Raw genomic sequence first — 17,268 nt, 5'->3', positions numbered from 1 at the left:
TTCACGATTTTTATACAAAGTGTCCATCGAAAGAATTCCTTTTCCTCGTTTTCTCTTCATTTGTAATGGAAAATCACTCTCAATGATGTGGGAAAATGCACAGGTCCTGTTAAAGTTGTTGGAAACTTATTCATGAAAAGGCAATTTTGCCTTTGTGAATAGTCCCACATCGGAAAATGAGATGAATAGTAAAGGCTATATAATGGTTCTCTCCTTATTGGGCTTTGAATAGTGTTTTGGGTTTTGTGGGCTTTGCGGTTCTACCATACATTTTCACTTTTAGAGTTTTTGGTTAAGAGCAGGTTTAATTAAGTTTCTGGTCTAGTAATATTGACAAAATCCTTTTTTATATCAGATTACATCTACCTAGACTAGTAAACTTAAATTGGACTTATGGCAATTCCTGATCATTCAAAAAGTGTCAAACCTGAGAAGTTCACCGGTGTTAACTATAAACGGTGGGCTAATCAGATGAAATACTGGCTTACTACCTTAGGTCTTTTATCTGCTATTGACACTTCTGAGTCATCTACTAGTGGTTCTCAACCTTTGACTCCTGATCCTGCTCAACCTGCTCCTTCCACTTCTGGTTCTGGTGCTAGCTCCTTTTCTAGCTCTATGAAACCAGAAGAAATCAACTATCATTGTTGTCATAGGATTCTTAGTGCACTTGCAGACAACCTTTATGACATATATTATGAGTTCAAAAGTGCAAAAGAACTATGGAATGCTCTTGAAGCAGAATATGGCTATGATGATGCCGGAATTCTGCGCTTCACCTCTTCCTCTTTCAATAAGTTCACAATGGTTGATGACAAGCCCATTAATGAACAAATTCATGAATTCCTAGATTTCCTCCGTCATCTCCAATCAAAAGGAAACACTTTTACTGACGATTATAAAGTTTCCTGTTTGATTGATAAACTTCCTCCCTCCTGGTCTAGATTTGCTGGAGATCTCCGACACAAGCAAGGAGATCTAACCTTAACTGAAGCCCTCAAGGCTATTCGTATTGAAGACCAGCATAGGCAAAATTCCAATACCAAGAATGAAACAAAAGCTAAAGTAAACTTGGTAGAGGATAAGCCTAAATCTAAGAATTTCAAACCCAAAGGGAAGAAATTCAAGAAAAATCAACAATCTTTCAACAAATCTTTCAACAAATCCTCCTTCAAACCAAATCCCAATTCTTCCAGCCATAAGTCTGATGAGAAGTTCTGCTTTGTCTGTGGTAGAACCAACCACATGGCTCACAACTGTTTCTTTCGGAAGAAGGAACCGGCCAAACCTGCCCCTAAAGGAAATGGATCCAACAAAGTTAATATGATTGAAATGAATCCAACCTCCTTCAGGTTAGCCTCTTCATCTCATCTTGTAAATTCTCTAACTTCTTCCACTGATTGGTATTTGGATTCCGGAGCAAATATCCACGTCTGTAATGACCGCTCTTGGTTTTCAAATTATCAGGAATCACGTGGAGGAAGCATAAGCTTAGCAGATGACTCCACTAATTCAATAATAGGAAGTGGACGTATAGAGCTCACCATGACTTCTGGGAAAGTTCTTCATCTGCAAGGCGTTTATCATGTTCCTTCTCTCCGTCGCAATCTGATTAGTGAATCTCTTCTTCTTAGAGCTGGTTATAGGATTGTAAAAGAATCCAATAAATTTGTGATTACAAAGAGTAATGTTTTCATAGGAAAAGGTTTTATCTGTAATGGCCTTTTCAAACTCAATGTAATCAATTCCAGTTCTAATGAAATTTCTGAGTCTTCTGTTATTCAAATTGTTGAGTCTTGTGATGTTTGGCATGGACGACTTGGACATGTTAATTTCCATACCTTGCAGAGAATGAGTAAATTAAACCTCATTCCTAAATCTTCTCATGATCCCTCATCTAAATGTGAAATCTGTGTTCAAGGGAAACACACTAAAAAACCCTTCAAGTCTATAACTAGAAACTCTGAACCCCTCGAATTAATTCATAGTGATGTGTGTGACTCTAACCGAGTTCTCACCCGAGGGGGTAGGAGATATTTTGTGACTTTTATAGACGATCACTCCAGATATTGTTACACCTATCTTCTCAAAACTAAAGATGAAGTCTTAGATAGGTTTAAGGTGTTCAAAGCTGAATCTGAGAACCAACTTGACAGGAAGATCAAGATTCTAAGATCTGATCGTGGGGGGGAGTATACCTCAAATCATATGACTGAATATTGCCAAGAACACGGTATTATTCATGAGGTTACTGCTCCCTATACACCACAGTCTAACGGGGTAGCTGAACGAAAGAATAGAACCCTAATGGACATGGTGAACTGTATGTTACTCAGTTCAGGAGCACCTGAAAATCTCTGGGGTGAAGCTCTTCTTTCTGCTTGCTTCATTCTCAATAGGATTTCCCAGAAAAATTCCGATACAACTCCGTGAATATTGGAAGGGGAGATCTCCTAATCTGAATTTCTTCCGGGTTTGGGGTTGCTTGGCTAAAGTAGCTATTCCCGAACCTAAGAAGAGAAAAATTGGTTCTAAGACTGTAGATGCTGCTTTTATTGGATATGCACTAGATAGCAATGTTAACAGATTTCTAGTCATCAAATCTGAAATTAGTGACATATCCAACAATACCATCATTGAAGCAAGAGATGCAGTCTACTTTGAAAACATCTTTCCTTTCAAATCTAAAATCTCAGAAAATCCCAGATCATCCATTCCTTCTGATCTTCCATCTTCCAGTTCTTCTCAACCTCTTGATATTGAACCTCGAAGAAGCAAAAGAGGTAGAATCGAAAAGGATTTTGGAGAAGACTTTCTTACCTTTCTTGTTGAAGGTGATCCAAGCTCATTCCAAGAAGCAATGGATTCACCTGAATCTCCTTTCTGGAAAGAAGCCATTGATAATGAAATTAAATCTATCATGGAAAACCATACTTGGATACTCACCGACTTACCTCCAGGTTGTAAACCTATTGGTTGTAAGTGGATATTCAAGAAGAAACTCAGAGCTGATGGTTCCATAGATAAATTTAAAGCTAGATTAGTAGCTAAAGGCTTTACTCAACAAAAGGGCATTGATTATTTTGATACATATTCTCCTGTAGCCCGAATATCAACTATCCGAGTATTACTAGCCTTTGCTGCTATCCATAAGCTTATCATACATCAGATGGATGTCAAGACTGCTTTCCTGAATGGTGATTTAGATGAAGAAATCTATATGCACCAACCTGAAGGCCTCATTGCCAAGGGTCAGGAAAACAAAGTCTGTAAGCTTGTTAAATCTTTGTATGGTCTTAAACAAGCTCCTAAACAATGGCACCAGAAATTTGACAACGTCATTGCACAATATGGCTTCACTGTGAATGAATACGATAAATGTGTCTATTCTAAAGTGATAAACAATGACTATGTCATTCTCTGTCTCTATGTTGATGATATCCTTATCTTTGGAACAACACTTGAATTAATTTCAAAGGTTAAGGATTATCTTTCCAAAAATTTTGATATGAAAGACTTAGGTCTTGCAGACATGATACTTGGAATGAAAATCTCTAGAGACACTAGAGGAATATCTTTGAGTCTTTCCCATAGCATTGATAAAATGCTAATCAAATTCAACTTTCATAACTCTAAACCTGTTTCCACACCTTATGATTCTTCTATACCTTTGAAGAAGAATGAAGGTGAACCTGTCTCCCAACTAAAATATTCTCAGATGATTGGATCTCTTCTTTACATATCCAACCGAACCAGACCTGATATAGCTTATGCTGTAGGGAGACTGAGTCGGTATACTAGCAACCCTAGCAAAGATCATTGGTCTGCCTTAGAAAGAGTATTCAAATATCTAAAAGGCACAATTGACTATTGCTTGACTTACACTGGTTACCCTGATGCTATAGAAGGGTATAGTGACGCCAACTGGGTCACGGATTCCAACAGTGTAAAGTCTACATCTGGATATGTATTTCTTTTTGGTGGTGCTGCTGTATCCTGGAAATCATGTAAGCAAACAATAATTGCCAGGAGCATCATGGAATCTGAGCTGATTGCTCTTGATACTACTTGCACAGAAGCCGAATGGTTAAAAGATCTTCTATCTGAACTTCCTTTGGTCCCTAAACCCTCTCCTCCTATTTCCATTCACTCTGATTCTAGATCTACCATAGAGCTTCTAAAGCAAGTACATGTAAATAAAAAACATAACAGACATATTCAAATAAGATATAAGTCTGTACAACGCCTATTAGGCAAAGTTGTGATCTTGGACTTTGTAAAGTCTGAGAAAAATCTTGCTGACCCTTTGACTAAGGGATTATCCAGGAGTATGGTTCTGGATTCATCGAGGGAGATGGGGTTAAGCCCACAATTGAGGTCACTGACAGCGGCAACCCAACCCTTATTTGGAGACGTAGTCCCAATGTCGGTTCAATGTGGTAGAAACAAGCTGGACAAGTGACTCTCGTGTGGAGCATCGACCTAGATATATTTATATATCATTATGTAGCATTTGCTACTACCCCTTCTCTATGGTGACGATGCTCTTATGATACAGCTGGCTAGGCTGAGTTTTACTCTTAATAAGTCCAACGCGTGTATTGTGGGGGGTATTAAATAAACAGCTGTAGTACCCTTTGAGGACTTACCTACGTGAGAGGAACCGTGATGGCCGCGGTTGGGGGGGACAGGGCTGACCCCTAGAAACTCTCATGAGTCGGTTTTTTGTGAGCATGGCCTTTAACGCTCAACCCGCTTTGCTCAATAGATGAAGCGTATTGTGTGTGTTTTCATCAATACCTGATTAAAGGGGCCTAATTCAAGGCCTAGTCCATTATGTCCCTCAGGTGGCGATAAACTCACTAAGGAAAGGTTCAAAGCCGAAAGCTACCTCTCCCGAATTCACGATACGAAAGGTTGCCCAACCTATATTTATTCTGTGATTTATTTATTGATTTATTATTTTCAGTCAATATTGCCTTTTGGGGGGACTGTTGGAAGCTTATTCATGAAAAGGCAATTTTGCCTTTGTGAATAGTCCCACATCGGAAAATGAGATGAATAGTAAAGGGTATATAATGGTTCTCTCCTTATTGGGCTTTGAATAGTGTTTTGGGTTTTGTGGGCTTTGCGGTTCTACCACACGCGCGCGCGCGCACGCACGCCACGCCGCGCCTCGCCACACGCACACCTTTTGCTTCTCAAGCCTTCATTTTTGCACGTTTTACACATTTTGTAACGGCTGCATGCGGGTAACGGAAGCATTAACCGTGCGTAACGGTCCCTTGGATTCAGCGGGGGTTACACCTTTCATCACCTATAAAAGGAGGCTTGGAGCTCATTCAGAATCACACCAACGAAGAGGAACACTTTCTACACTCTCTTCTCTTCTCTACTCTTATACCTCCAAGAAAAGATTTCGGCTACATATTTACATATTCTATTTTCTGGGCAACTGTTTTCGTCTGAGCATAAGCTCTGTGTCTCACGCCCGAGTGCAGAGGCCGGCCGATTCCGGGGGTTTTTACCGCTAGGGGAGAGAGGACAAACTACGCCAGGGCGATAGGCGGGTCCTTAATCTTCTAGGGCAGTGATATCACGACTGCTCCCAATCAGGCCTGAATTTTCTAACTCATTAATTTGTTTTATATTATTATTGTTTTGACAGCAAAAGTTTGATGCATGGCAGGAAGAGCTTGTTAATACCTTATGCAATGAATTAATGATGGTCGCGTGTATTCACGTGCTCCTAGATAATGTTGTTGGGATTGAAAACACGACAACTCGTGTCCTTTTGGATCTTATGTCGATGGTAGACAAACAAGAAATCACAGCAAATAGAAAAAAACTTGCAGGAAAGAATAAACAAAAGAAGAAAACATCAGATTTAACGAGGTTCGACAAACATGCCTACGTCATCAGGAGCCACATCAGAAATTATTTGATTGATTGAAAAAGATTACAATGCTCGTAATATGTCACACTCTCTCTAAGATCTCCGATCTCAAAGTGTCGTCAAAACCCTCTCAAAAATGTCCTCACTCAACCCTAAAACGTTTTAGGGGACATATATATACACAGCGCAAAAAATATATTCCAACCCGAAGCAAGAAACCACCTGACCCGTCTTTGGTCGACCGATATCATCTCATCGGTCGACTGGTTGATCGCCATCGGTCAACCGATAGTATTGCTTCGGTTGACCGTCAAGAACTCTGCTTTCTACAAGGTTTCTTGTGCACGTTTTCGGTCGACCAGGATCATTGCTTCGGTCGACTGACCAGAACGAGGTTTTCTGCTCAGTTTCCTACAGTCGATTCGGTCGACCGATGCTGAGTTTTCCAAAATTTTTTATTTTGATTCAGATTTGGGTGTACACTCTTGAAACCAACGAATATGTTGTTAGATTGTCTGATAGCTTTACATAAATAGAAATCTAGATGTATAATGCGTCAATAAACGCAGCAAATAACGTGGTATTTATTAGCCCTCCTTATTGATATATGATTATCTTTATGTTGATTAGTTTGAGAACGATAATGATTAATTTAAAAAGTCATTATTGTTTCAAAGTAGGGAACCATTGTTTTATTTCATTCATTTATTTATTGAATTTAGCACTTTTTATGTCTATATTCATGTGTCGTTTTTTCTCCTTGTTATGCTGAAAAATAGATCATGTTAAAACTAACAAACAGTTATGCTATAAAAATACCTACTAAGGGTGAGCTGGATGGTTTGAAAGTTCTAATATAGCTCTCATAGTCTCGAGTTTAACCTCAGGCTTGGTTATAAAAAATAAATGTTATCCTATAAAAACCGGTTACACAGACTGTTAAATCTGGTGTTAAGAGACCCTAGGAAACAATGCATCCACAAAACATCTTCGTAACTGAAAAAAAAAAGGTTTTAGGTATTAGTCCCTTACATCTCTTATAGTTTAAATTAGGCCCTCAAATCATTTAAATTGACACCAGGTCCCTCAAATTTTGTGTTATTTTGAAATTAGTCTCTCAAATCATTGAAAATTTTCTTAAGTCCACAATTTTAGAATATTTTAAAATGACTCCTTCATATCAAATGTGAAAGTAGCGGTTAGAGGACAACTAGTTACCCATTCATTGAAATCGTCATTATCTTCTCAAAATTCTTATATGACACTCAAATTAATCCCTCTTATAGCTAGTTATGCACCTGCTTTGGGGGATTAATTTTAAAAATAATTAAAAAATGGGGGACCTAATAGCAATTTTAATGACTTAAGGGACTAGTTGCCCAATAGCTTAAAATTTGAGGGACCTAATAGCAAATTTAATGATATAAGGGATTTTTAGAGCATCTCCAACAGCATCCACATCTTCTTAAAATACTCAATTTTGGGGAATATAGAGCTATTTTTAGGTCCAACGGTTTCTCCATCACATTCCTTAAAATGGAGATGGAGAAGAAAAAAAGAGGGTTTTTCCCAAATCTGTAGCATTCTGCAAAAATTCTTCATTCTCCAAATTATTGAAAGTAACATTATCATAAACATCTCACATTCTCCAAAGAAGAAAAAATATATATCTAATACTTTATTGAGTTTTATATTGTTATAATAAAATACCAAACATTTATTTTCTTAATAATTATTGAGTACGTAGGATGTTTTATAGTTGTAATAAATGTCTAAATCCCTAAAATGGAGAAGCTGTTGGATTTGGAGAATTTTTTTTTAGAGAATTTTACATTTTGCTTCTCAATTTTAGAGAAATTATAGCGAAGTTATTGGAGATGCTCTTAGGTTTGGGGTTTTTTGGGTGGGGGTGGGGGTGGGGATGGGGGGTCGTTAGTGGGGATCAAAAAGAACAAAGAATAGGATTGTCACCTTAGGACTCAATTCAATTAATGGGAATTGCTATGGTATGGTATCATGCTATAGCCCTATGCCAACTTTACTCGGACGGCTGGTAGTGGTAAAGCATGGTTCGCATGGCGTCCCGCAAATATTCATTTTATCTCCTGCGTTCTGCGCACGCGTTGCATCCTTTGAATTGACCATCATCGATTGACATTACGTAGAGAAAGAAGGGGTAATATAAAAAACACATGTAAAGTGTATACATAAGTCAAAATTCTCCAACCACGGTGACAATTTATTCTGACTGAGATCATTTTTGACGCTCTAGCAAAAGACGATCCGTGATTGTTAAAAATAGTCTATAATCCTTTTGTACAAAAAACGGCAATATTCACGACGGTCGTTAAAAACAGTAAGGCTTGTGAGTACAAACTAAAATAATTTCAGATTCTCTATAAGGGGGGGTATTGGTTGGGTCCGTTGGGACATTTTGGGGGATAATGAGATAATTTTGGGGATTCTATTTAAAAGTGTTATTCATTTAGACAATGGAACAAGGATAATACATTTTTGTGTTATTGGTTTTTTGGAACACTAGTGAGATAATTACATCACTTGGGATAAAATTACCCCACTCATATACAAAAAATTTATCTCAATAGTAAATATTTACCTCATCCTCCATATTAGAACAATATTGTTCCACTTTGAAGGCAATTGGGATAATTTTAAAATAATTTTGTATTACTTAAGTAATACATGCTAATTATATTATAAATATATGACATGATATATAAAATATAACATATATTAATAATATTATATAATGGTAATTATATTATAATGTATTTATTATAATATTATATAATAACATATTTTAATAACATATATTTAATATTTTAATAACATTTATTAATAATATTATGTAATATATTATTATATAATATTAATTAGTACATTATATCCTATGGTACTATATTATAATATATTAAATTAAATAATATATTATTAAAGTATTATATTAAATATATTATTCATATCAATATAATAATTAATAATAGTAATTTGTAAGTATAGTACAATATATTATATTTTAATATAAAGTAAAATCATATTTATATTATAATAATATACTAAACCAATTGGATAAGTTAATTAGAAGTAATAATAGATAAAAATATTTTTTAATAAGATGCCACATTATCAATTATCCCACATGAATTGTCAAATCAAATGCTCAAATTATCTCATTATCCTACTTTATCCCACTCAAATTATCCCAAATGGGTAAAATTGTTCCATTGGAACAATTTTTTCACTTGGCCCAATTTGTCCCAACCAATAACCCCCCCTAAACTTTTTTGTAGACACTTTAGTTTGCATGCTGGGAATACAGCCTCTGAAAGACTTTGTTAATATTTCTTCTATTACAAGCGCGCGCGCACACAAATTGCAACTTCTATCGTAAAAGAAACGATGGAAGTTAACTCATGCAGATCCTCTGCAGAAAAAGAAAGACACAATTTCCCTAAAAGTTTGGTAATAAATTCATTTCCATCAAGCTATATAGATAGTGAAGAATTACAGGAAAAAGCAGAGAATCAGCCAGACAGACTGGCGGTCGACCGACGCGGTCGACCGCAAACGTGCACGCAGACTTACTGGGATTCGGAGTTGATGACGGTCGACCGCCGCGGTCGACCGCGAATGACTGTAAAGGATTTAGCTCTCGGGTTTGTGATTCGGTCGACCGCCGCGGTCGACCGTGAGACCTGCGCGGTCGACCGCCGAAACGGTTTTGGCTGGGTTCAGTTTCCAAACCCGTTTCGTTTTGGATTTGTATAAATACCCTTTGGGTGTTTTTTAGGGTTAAGAGCAAGGACGAATTTGAGCAGATTGAGAGAGTTTTCTTTGGGCTTCTATTCTAGGAGCAATTGGAGAGATTGAGAGTTGATTGTTGAGGGTTTATGAGAGATTTGTAACCCTAGTTTGTTCCTCTTGATTTCTAATAGTGAAAACTCCCCCCTCCTTGCCCCGTGGACGTAGGCATCTTGCCGAACCACGTAAAACTGGTGTTTGGTTGTTTGTGCTGTTGATTTTGGTTGATTGTTTATCTTTCTTGGCGATTGTTTTGGTTTCTCGAGGCACGACAATTGGTATCAGAGCTCCGGGCTACGCTTGGGCTATTTTGGAGGAGTAGATCGCTTTGGAAGTTCATCTAGGGCTTCGTTTGTTGATAAAGGTGGGATCTTTTCAGTAAAAATCTCGTCTTTTTTAATTTGGATCTATTTCTCGTTTGTTTCCGTATTGGTTTGGTGGTGCTTTGAGATATATGGCTGAAAAAGATAAAAGTGGGGAGGGTTCTTCTGGTGTGAAGGCCGTCCAAAGTTTGAATATACATTCTATGAAAATAGATGTGGAAAAGTTCAACGGCACAAATAATTTTGGACTTTGGCGATGCGAAGTCATGGATGCGCTAAATGCGCAAAATTTGGAAGATACATTGGAGTGGGACGGGAAACCGGCCGACATTGATGAAAAGGTTTGGAATAAAATGAATAGAACGGCGTGTGGTGTGATTAGGTCTTGCCTTACCCAAGACCTTAAATATGATGTGATGAATGAAACTTCGGCAAAGAAGATTTGGGAGGTCCTAGAGGGCAAATATTTGACGAAGAGCATCGAAAATCGTTTGCATTTGAAGAGGAGGCTTTATCGCTTCCAATTGAAGAAGGGGACATCCATTAGTGATCACATGAACCACTACACGAAGCTACTTGCAGATTTGGCGAATGTAGATGTCAAGGTTGAAGACGAGGACAAGGCATTGTTGTTATTGAGTTCCTTGCCCGACGAGGAATATGAGACCTTCGTTCTCACTCTTATTAATGGAAAGGCATCACTTTCATATAGTGAGGTCACCGCAGCCCTTGTGAATTATCAACTTCGAAAGAAGGACAAGGAGACTTCCATCGAGCCGGTTGCTGGTGCATTGGTTGCAAGAGCTAGAAGTCCAAACCGTGGAAGAAGGTCGCAGTCTAGAGTGGGGCATCCTGCAGTTGGTAGGAATCAGTGTGCCTTTTGTAGAGAGGATGGACATTGGAAAGCCGAATGCCCAAAATTGCAAGCTGTGAAGAATAAAGGGAAAGCTATTCAAGCTTCAGAGGTGAATATTGCCAAGGCTAGTGGCGATGTTTCAGATTCAGATTCAGATTCTTCGGGCTATTCGTGCCCAGCTCTTCCGTCAGTTGATGTTGCCGACTCCACCGAGTGGATGTTGGATTCTGGTGCTACTTACCACATATGCCCTAGAAGGGATTGGTTCTCCAGCTTTCAGGAGTTGGAAAGAGGGGATGCTGTTCTCATGGGTAATGATCACAGATGCCCTATTGGTGGTATTGGTACCGTTCGGATTCGGATGAGTGACGGGATGATCCGGGAGTTGGCTGATGTGAGGTTCGTTCCTCAACTGAGGAAGAACATCATTTCACTTGGGGTATTAGAGGCATCAGGCTATAGGGTGACCTTGGCGGATTCTCGCTTGAAGGTCACATCGGGGTCCATAATTGTGATGAAGGGAGTCAGGCGGAGTAACTTGTATTATCTACTTGGGAGCACGGTAGTTGATAGGGCGCTGACTACTTCTATGGCTAGACTGTGGCATTGTTTGGTGCTGGGGCAGATTGAAGTCATGTGAGCACATTGGTATGAGCGAGAAGACCGAGGTGGAGTTCAGCACTTCTATCCATCGATCGAGAGGTCTTATTGGAGGTGTTCAGTCAGGCATTTGGGGGCTTTCCGAGGAGGCATCATCGGGAGGTAATCGTTATTTTGTTTCCTATGTTGGGGATTGTACTAGGCATATTTGGGTTGCAACCAAGTCCCGTTGGTATAAAGACCTAGTAGTCCGCAACAGTTGGAGGAGGTGTATGGGCAGAAAGGTTACCAGTCGTACTTATTCTAGTAGGAGTCCTTTCTTACATTGGTGCCGAGCTCACGGCAGTTGGAGACACTTCAGAGGGAAGGAGACAGTGGGGCGATGTGATGAGATGGCGGATTTAGTGAGCCGTTCCTTTCTGGAGGAGGATCGGTATTGGTTGTCGAGCAGTGGATCTGGTATTCAGGCTTCGACAGGTTTGGGTCATCTTATGTGGTTGCCGACTGCTGCGTGTAGAGTTGTTAGATCTGGTGGAGCTGCTTTAGATTTTGGTCGGCGTCGGATATTTGGCTACCCAGCACTTGGTCACATCGTTGATGTGAGTTTGGATCCGATTGCGCAGTTGGGATTCAGGAGTTCATTTGGTTATCAGTTGGGAGCTTCTGAGTTTAGTCTGAGCAGGTTTGTCATTTTGGACTCTCGGAGGTTGATGCTACTCCACATTGGGTGAGGATTTCCTCACATACTCCAGGTCATTCTGCATTGGTTGGGATTCCAGCTGAGGTGGCACAGCGTGAGAGTCATTTATTTATGGGTGCAGATGATGAGGTAGTTTATTTGGATGTAGCTGATGGATATGTTTTGGATACGGCCATTGTTACATCTCAGGTGGAGGTGTTTGGATCACTTCAGTTTGAGGTCGTTGATGATACTATCAGCCGCATGATGGATTGAGGGCCTTTGGAGGCCCATGTGGTGAACTACGTGAAGGCTTGATTCATTGGGCAAGAGGATACATAGGCAGTCTTTATGATGCAGCCGATTTGGTGAGCGACATCGACATTTGGGGAGAGTGTTCGCACTCCCATTTGGGTCTCAGCAAGTGAGACATTTGGTGTAGTCGGTGTAGGTTCAGTTGTTTGGTGAGTAGACACAGTTGGTTTGGGGTTGAGTGTTCGCACTCCCGTTTTGGATCTCGACGTGTTGTGATTGGAGTCCGTTGTCATGAGTCCGTTGCCATGGCATACTGGGTGCAACAGTTGAGGTATTGGTTTGATCGGTGTCGGCTCAGTTTGGTAGAATCTTCGCCGAGGTGGAGATTTGAAGAGATAAGCTCAGGATTCAGATTGTCAGGGTGGCGGTCGACCGGCCCGGTCGACCGCATTCGTGCACAAGGCTTCCTGTGCGTCTGGAAGGAGATCGGTCGACCGGTGCGGTCGACCGACGGTTCTCTGGAGTTTGGGTTTTCTACTGAGAGCTGGTCGGTCGACCGGGCCGGTCGACCGGAATTGATCGCGGTCGACCGGTCCGGTCGGCGGTCGACCGGTCTGGTCGACCGACGCTGTTTTGGGCTGGGCTTTTAGGTTTTCGACCCGATTCGTTTTGGATTTGTATAAATACCCTTTGGGTGTTTTTTAGGGTTAAGAGCAAGGACGAATTTGAGCAGATTGAGAGAGTTTTCTTTGGGCTTCTATTCTAGGAGCAATTGGAGAGATTGAGAGTTGATTGTTGAGGGTTTATGAGAGATTTGTAACCCTAGTTTGTTCCTCTTGATTTCTAATAGTGAAAACTCCCCCCTCCTTGCCCCGTGGACGTAGGCATCTTGCCGAACCACGTAAAACTGGTGTTTGGTTGTTTGTGCTGTTGATTTTGGTTGGTTGTTTATCTTTCTTGGCGATTGTTTTGGTTTCTCGAGGCACAACAGTTGCGGAACAAGCCGAAGCCCATGCTTTAGCAGTCCACCGAATGAAGAGATGCTATTGGTGAATGAAAAAGTTAAGGGCTGGCTGCGCAACAAAACTAAAATAGATTATAATGCAGTAAATTTACCAAACGCTCTAGATTAATCTATTTGGATTATAATCCCAAATACATTATATTCTTAAATTCTCAAACATGCTCTTTCTTATTGGTGATTAAAAATTTTCATACAACAAAAAGGTAGAAGATCTATAGCCATGCAAACAGTGTTCGATACATCTTAAACACCATAAATACACTTTTCCAGCTAGGGGTTTTCATAGAAACCACTTTTTAAATAGGATAATTTTATAAAAGCCACGTTTGATTTTAAAGTTATATGTAAACCACATTTAAACAGTTTTTTGTTGTAATAAACAACAATGACTCACTTTTACATCACAAAATTTAGATTTTATGATAATTATTAATTGACAAATGCCGAGTATATTAGAGAGATGATTCTTAGTTAAGATCGGGTGGGGTGAATTGTCGAAGAAAACTTAATTAAAAAGTAAATTCATGTGGTTGATTGCATAATTAAAAAAACAATCCTCCAAAGATGATTTGTGTATAAATTGTCAATGAAAGGTGTATTCTTTAGAATGATCCCGTTTTAAACGAGCAAAGTTAACATGCGCGTTGCCGGTCCCGTTTTAAACGAGCAAAATTGACCTGCGCATTGCCGGGGCATTTGTGTGAAGAAGTACAAAAAGTAATTGTTAAATAATTTGTTTAGAATTTTTTTTAAAAATTTGTGGATGAAAATATTTTTTGGAGTTGTAATATACATAAATTACTTATCGTCAAATCAATCCCTCAAAGCATTGAATTTTTCATTAGATCTCACGATTCTCGTAATCATTTCAAGTTAATGACTCCAGTTACTACTTCTATTATTTATTAGAGGATCATTTCAAAATAATTTAAGAACTGAATGATCTAATAGTAATTTTAATTATTTGAGCGGTCAACTCTGAATGAGTTAAGAATCGATCGAGCATGATAGAATTTTTCATGATTTAAGTTATTCGTTTTAAAATATGAGAGTCGTGAGATATTAATATTGGAAGGGGGAAAAAAGGCTGAAGTACATGTTTTTTATAATAAAATAAGGGTAAACTTTGAGCATATCACTTAAAATAAAAAAATAAATATATTGTTTTAAATTAGATAGGCTTCAAAATAATTGAAATTGCTATTGTGTTCCCGTATTTTAAATTATTTTGAAATTAGTCCCTCGAGTTAATAGCAATGTTTTTAGGTCCTCTATTTCTCACAATCTTTTTTAAATTAATCTCATTAGTTGTTACTTCTACATTTTATTAAAAGAAATAATTTCAAAATAAATTTTAAGAATTAAGGAACCTAATTCTTATTTTAATGATTTGAGAGATCAATTTCTAATTAACTTAAGAATTGTTGAAATTAATAATAATTTTCATGATTCAAGAGATTTAATTTAAAAATATAAAAGATTTAAAGACTCATAACGAAAAGGATTATTTTAAGTAAAGGTTGAAAAAAGGTAGAAGTTTGAGGGAATCAAACGCGGTCCAATGTCCACTTATCTAGCATAAGGTAGGACTATACCAACTAGGCTACTTTAACAAATATGATTTAATAACTATCTCAATATATATATTAGATAATTCTATTGTAGTTTGAAAAAACTACCTACAGTTTTAGACCCAATAACATTGGTAAATATATAAAGAGAAAAAATGTATGATTGGTACCAAATACAAGTTTTTGTGCTTGGTAGTGAGTGATATATTCCTCTCCACTCATTGAAATCAGGCTCACATTCACATGGGTTGGAAAATGATTGTGAATTAGAATGAATGGATGAGAATATGACACCCCATTACCAAACACAAAATTTGTGCTTGATACCAATCACAAAATTTGTGTTTGGTACCAAACATACTTATTTTTTCATACATAAATATAGTTTGTGAGAGAAATCTATTTTTTAAGCATAATAATAAATTTTTTAAAAAAGTACAATTATCTGATTTGACCTAGCCAATTTCCATCCAACAAGGTCACAACTAATGTAAAACTAGTTTCAGGCCCGTGCGATGCACGGATTTGTTTAATATAAAAATTGATGTAGCAAAAGAATACAAACAGTTTACGAAGCGTTCAAACAGTTTACGAAGCATCTTGTTTGGAAAATTGAAAAGACAGGGAGAGTTAGTTCAAATCTCAAGGAGAACTTTTTATTTTTTATTTCAAATTAAATATGGAGAACTTTTGTAGAAACTTGACAAGTGGTACTTGCAAGAAGATAGCAATTGATATGTTTGCCAAGTGTTATTTAAAATGGCATAAGACATTTTTGCCAAATGGCATTTTTGCCAAGTGGCGAATTAAAAGATAACAACTTTTAGTAATAGTATATAGATACTTCCAAATACAGTGAGCAGTAACTTTCATAACCAATTTCCACATCATTCGTCTGTCTGCTATAAAACAAAAGCATAACACCAACTACTAACCATATTTATGACGAGTCATTTTCGAGGCCTTATCCCAAAACTCCTATCCAATTCGGCCCTATATACATATCTAACCGCACCAATCCGGTTAAATTACCTAAAAAATAAGATACAAATAATTCAGCCATAGATTAATATAATCCCGATCCACTAAAATTGATCAATAATTTAAATAAGACTTTTTATTGTTTAAGAATTAAGAAAGATTATAGGGAAATACTTCAAGAATGAGTTAATTATAGATACAATATGAATTATCCGGAGAATCAGAAAAGACGGTACATAGATATCTAAAGCGAACTGAGCTAAGTCTTGAACGTAAGAATTTCCCAATCTACGGACATGATAAATTGAGGAGGAATTGAACTATTTGAAAAGGGATCAACACTGAGCCACAAGTACTAGAGAGTAGAGATGATCTCAGATAAGAGATTTGCGCCATAGAATCGATGCATTATCATTCTTTAAAAATTTACTATCTTTACAGTTCAAATTTTCCAAGTAGATTGTTAGAACTGAACCGAACAATAATATTATGGTTCACACTATTTTTAGAGAAGATGGAGCGAACCATGAGTACCGGAGGGTGCAGAGTGCGATAGTGCAGAAAGTCTACCTGCTACAAATCTCAAAAATTCTATTGCAAATGTCAAACTACACGGATAATAAGTTTCAGATCGCAAAAATACTCGAGGTCTGCTTGTAATTATAATCCACTATCTTAGTATAAATCGACTCAAGCATTTTTGGATTTTGGATCCTAGTCCAGTTAGACCCGAATCCAAGGGCGGTTAGTAAAACGTCACGTCCAAGGCCCCCGAATCCACCGAAGAAACGAATATGCGCGTCGCAATGAAACCGGGGCCCACCAATTCGGGTCAAAGAAAAACATCTCCCGTTAACCCGAATCCGGTGCATTATCACGTGGACCGTGTGAACGGAACTCAGATCTGCTGTCTCGCGTGTTAGGCCGAATTACTTACACGTGTCCAGATCTTTCTGCGAAAGATTTTTCAGCGTACCTTTTTCCAAAGCGGCGGGCCCCACTTTCCGTCCTTGTCCCCTCTCAAAGTCTTACCAGTCACCGCAAATTAACTGCTGAGCCAGTGTCCGAACCCGACAGCCCATCCTCCTGTCCGTACGATCCCACGTGGGGCTGCTGACGTCACCGCAGCGCTCCCGAGCGATTTCGCGCGCGTTTACGGCGACACCTCCCTCTGTATTTTCCATCCCATCTACATAAACACAAGTATAATAATTACATTGTAAATGGTATGTATTTATATCTTAATTAACTGGAATTAAAT

This window comes from Asparagus officinalis, chromosome 5, assembly GCF_001876935.1.
Source record: "Asparagus officinalis chromosome 5, Aspof.V1, whole genome shotgun sequence".
Classification (NCBI taxonomy): domain Eukaryota; kingdom Viridiplantae; phylum Streptophyta; class Magnoliopsida; order Asparagales; family Asparagaceae; genus Asparagus; species Asparagus officinalis.
This window is presented reverse-complemented; position numbering follows the sequence as displayed.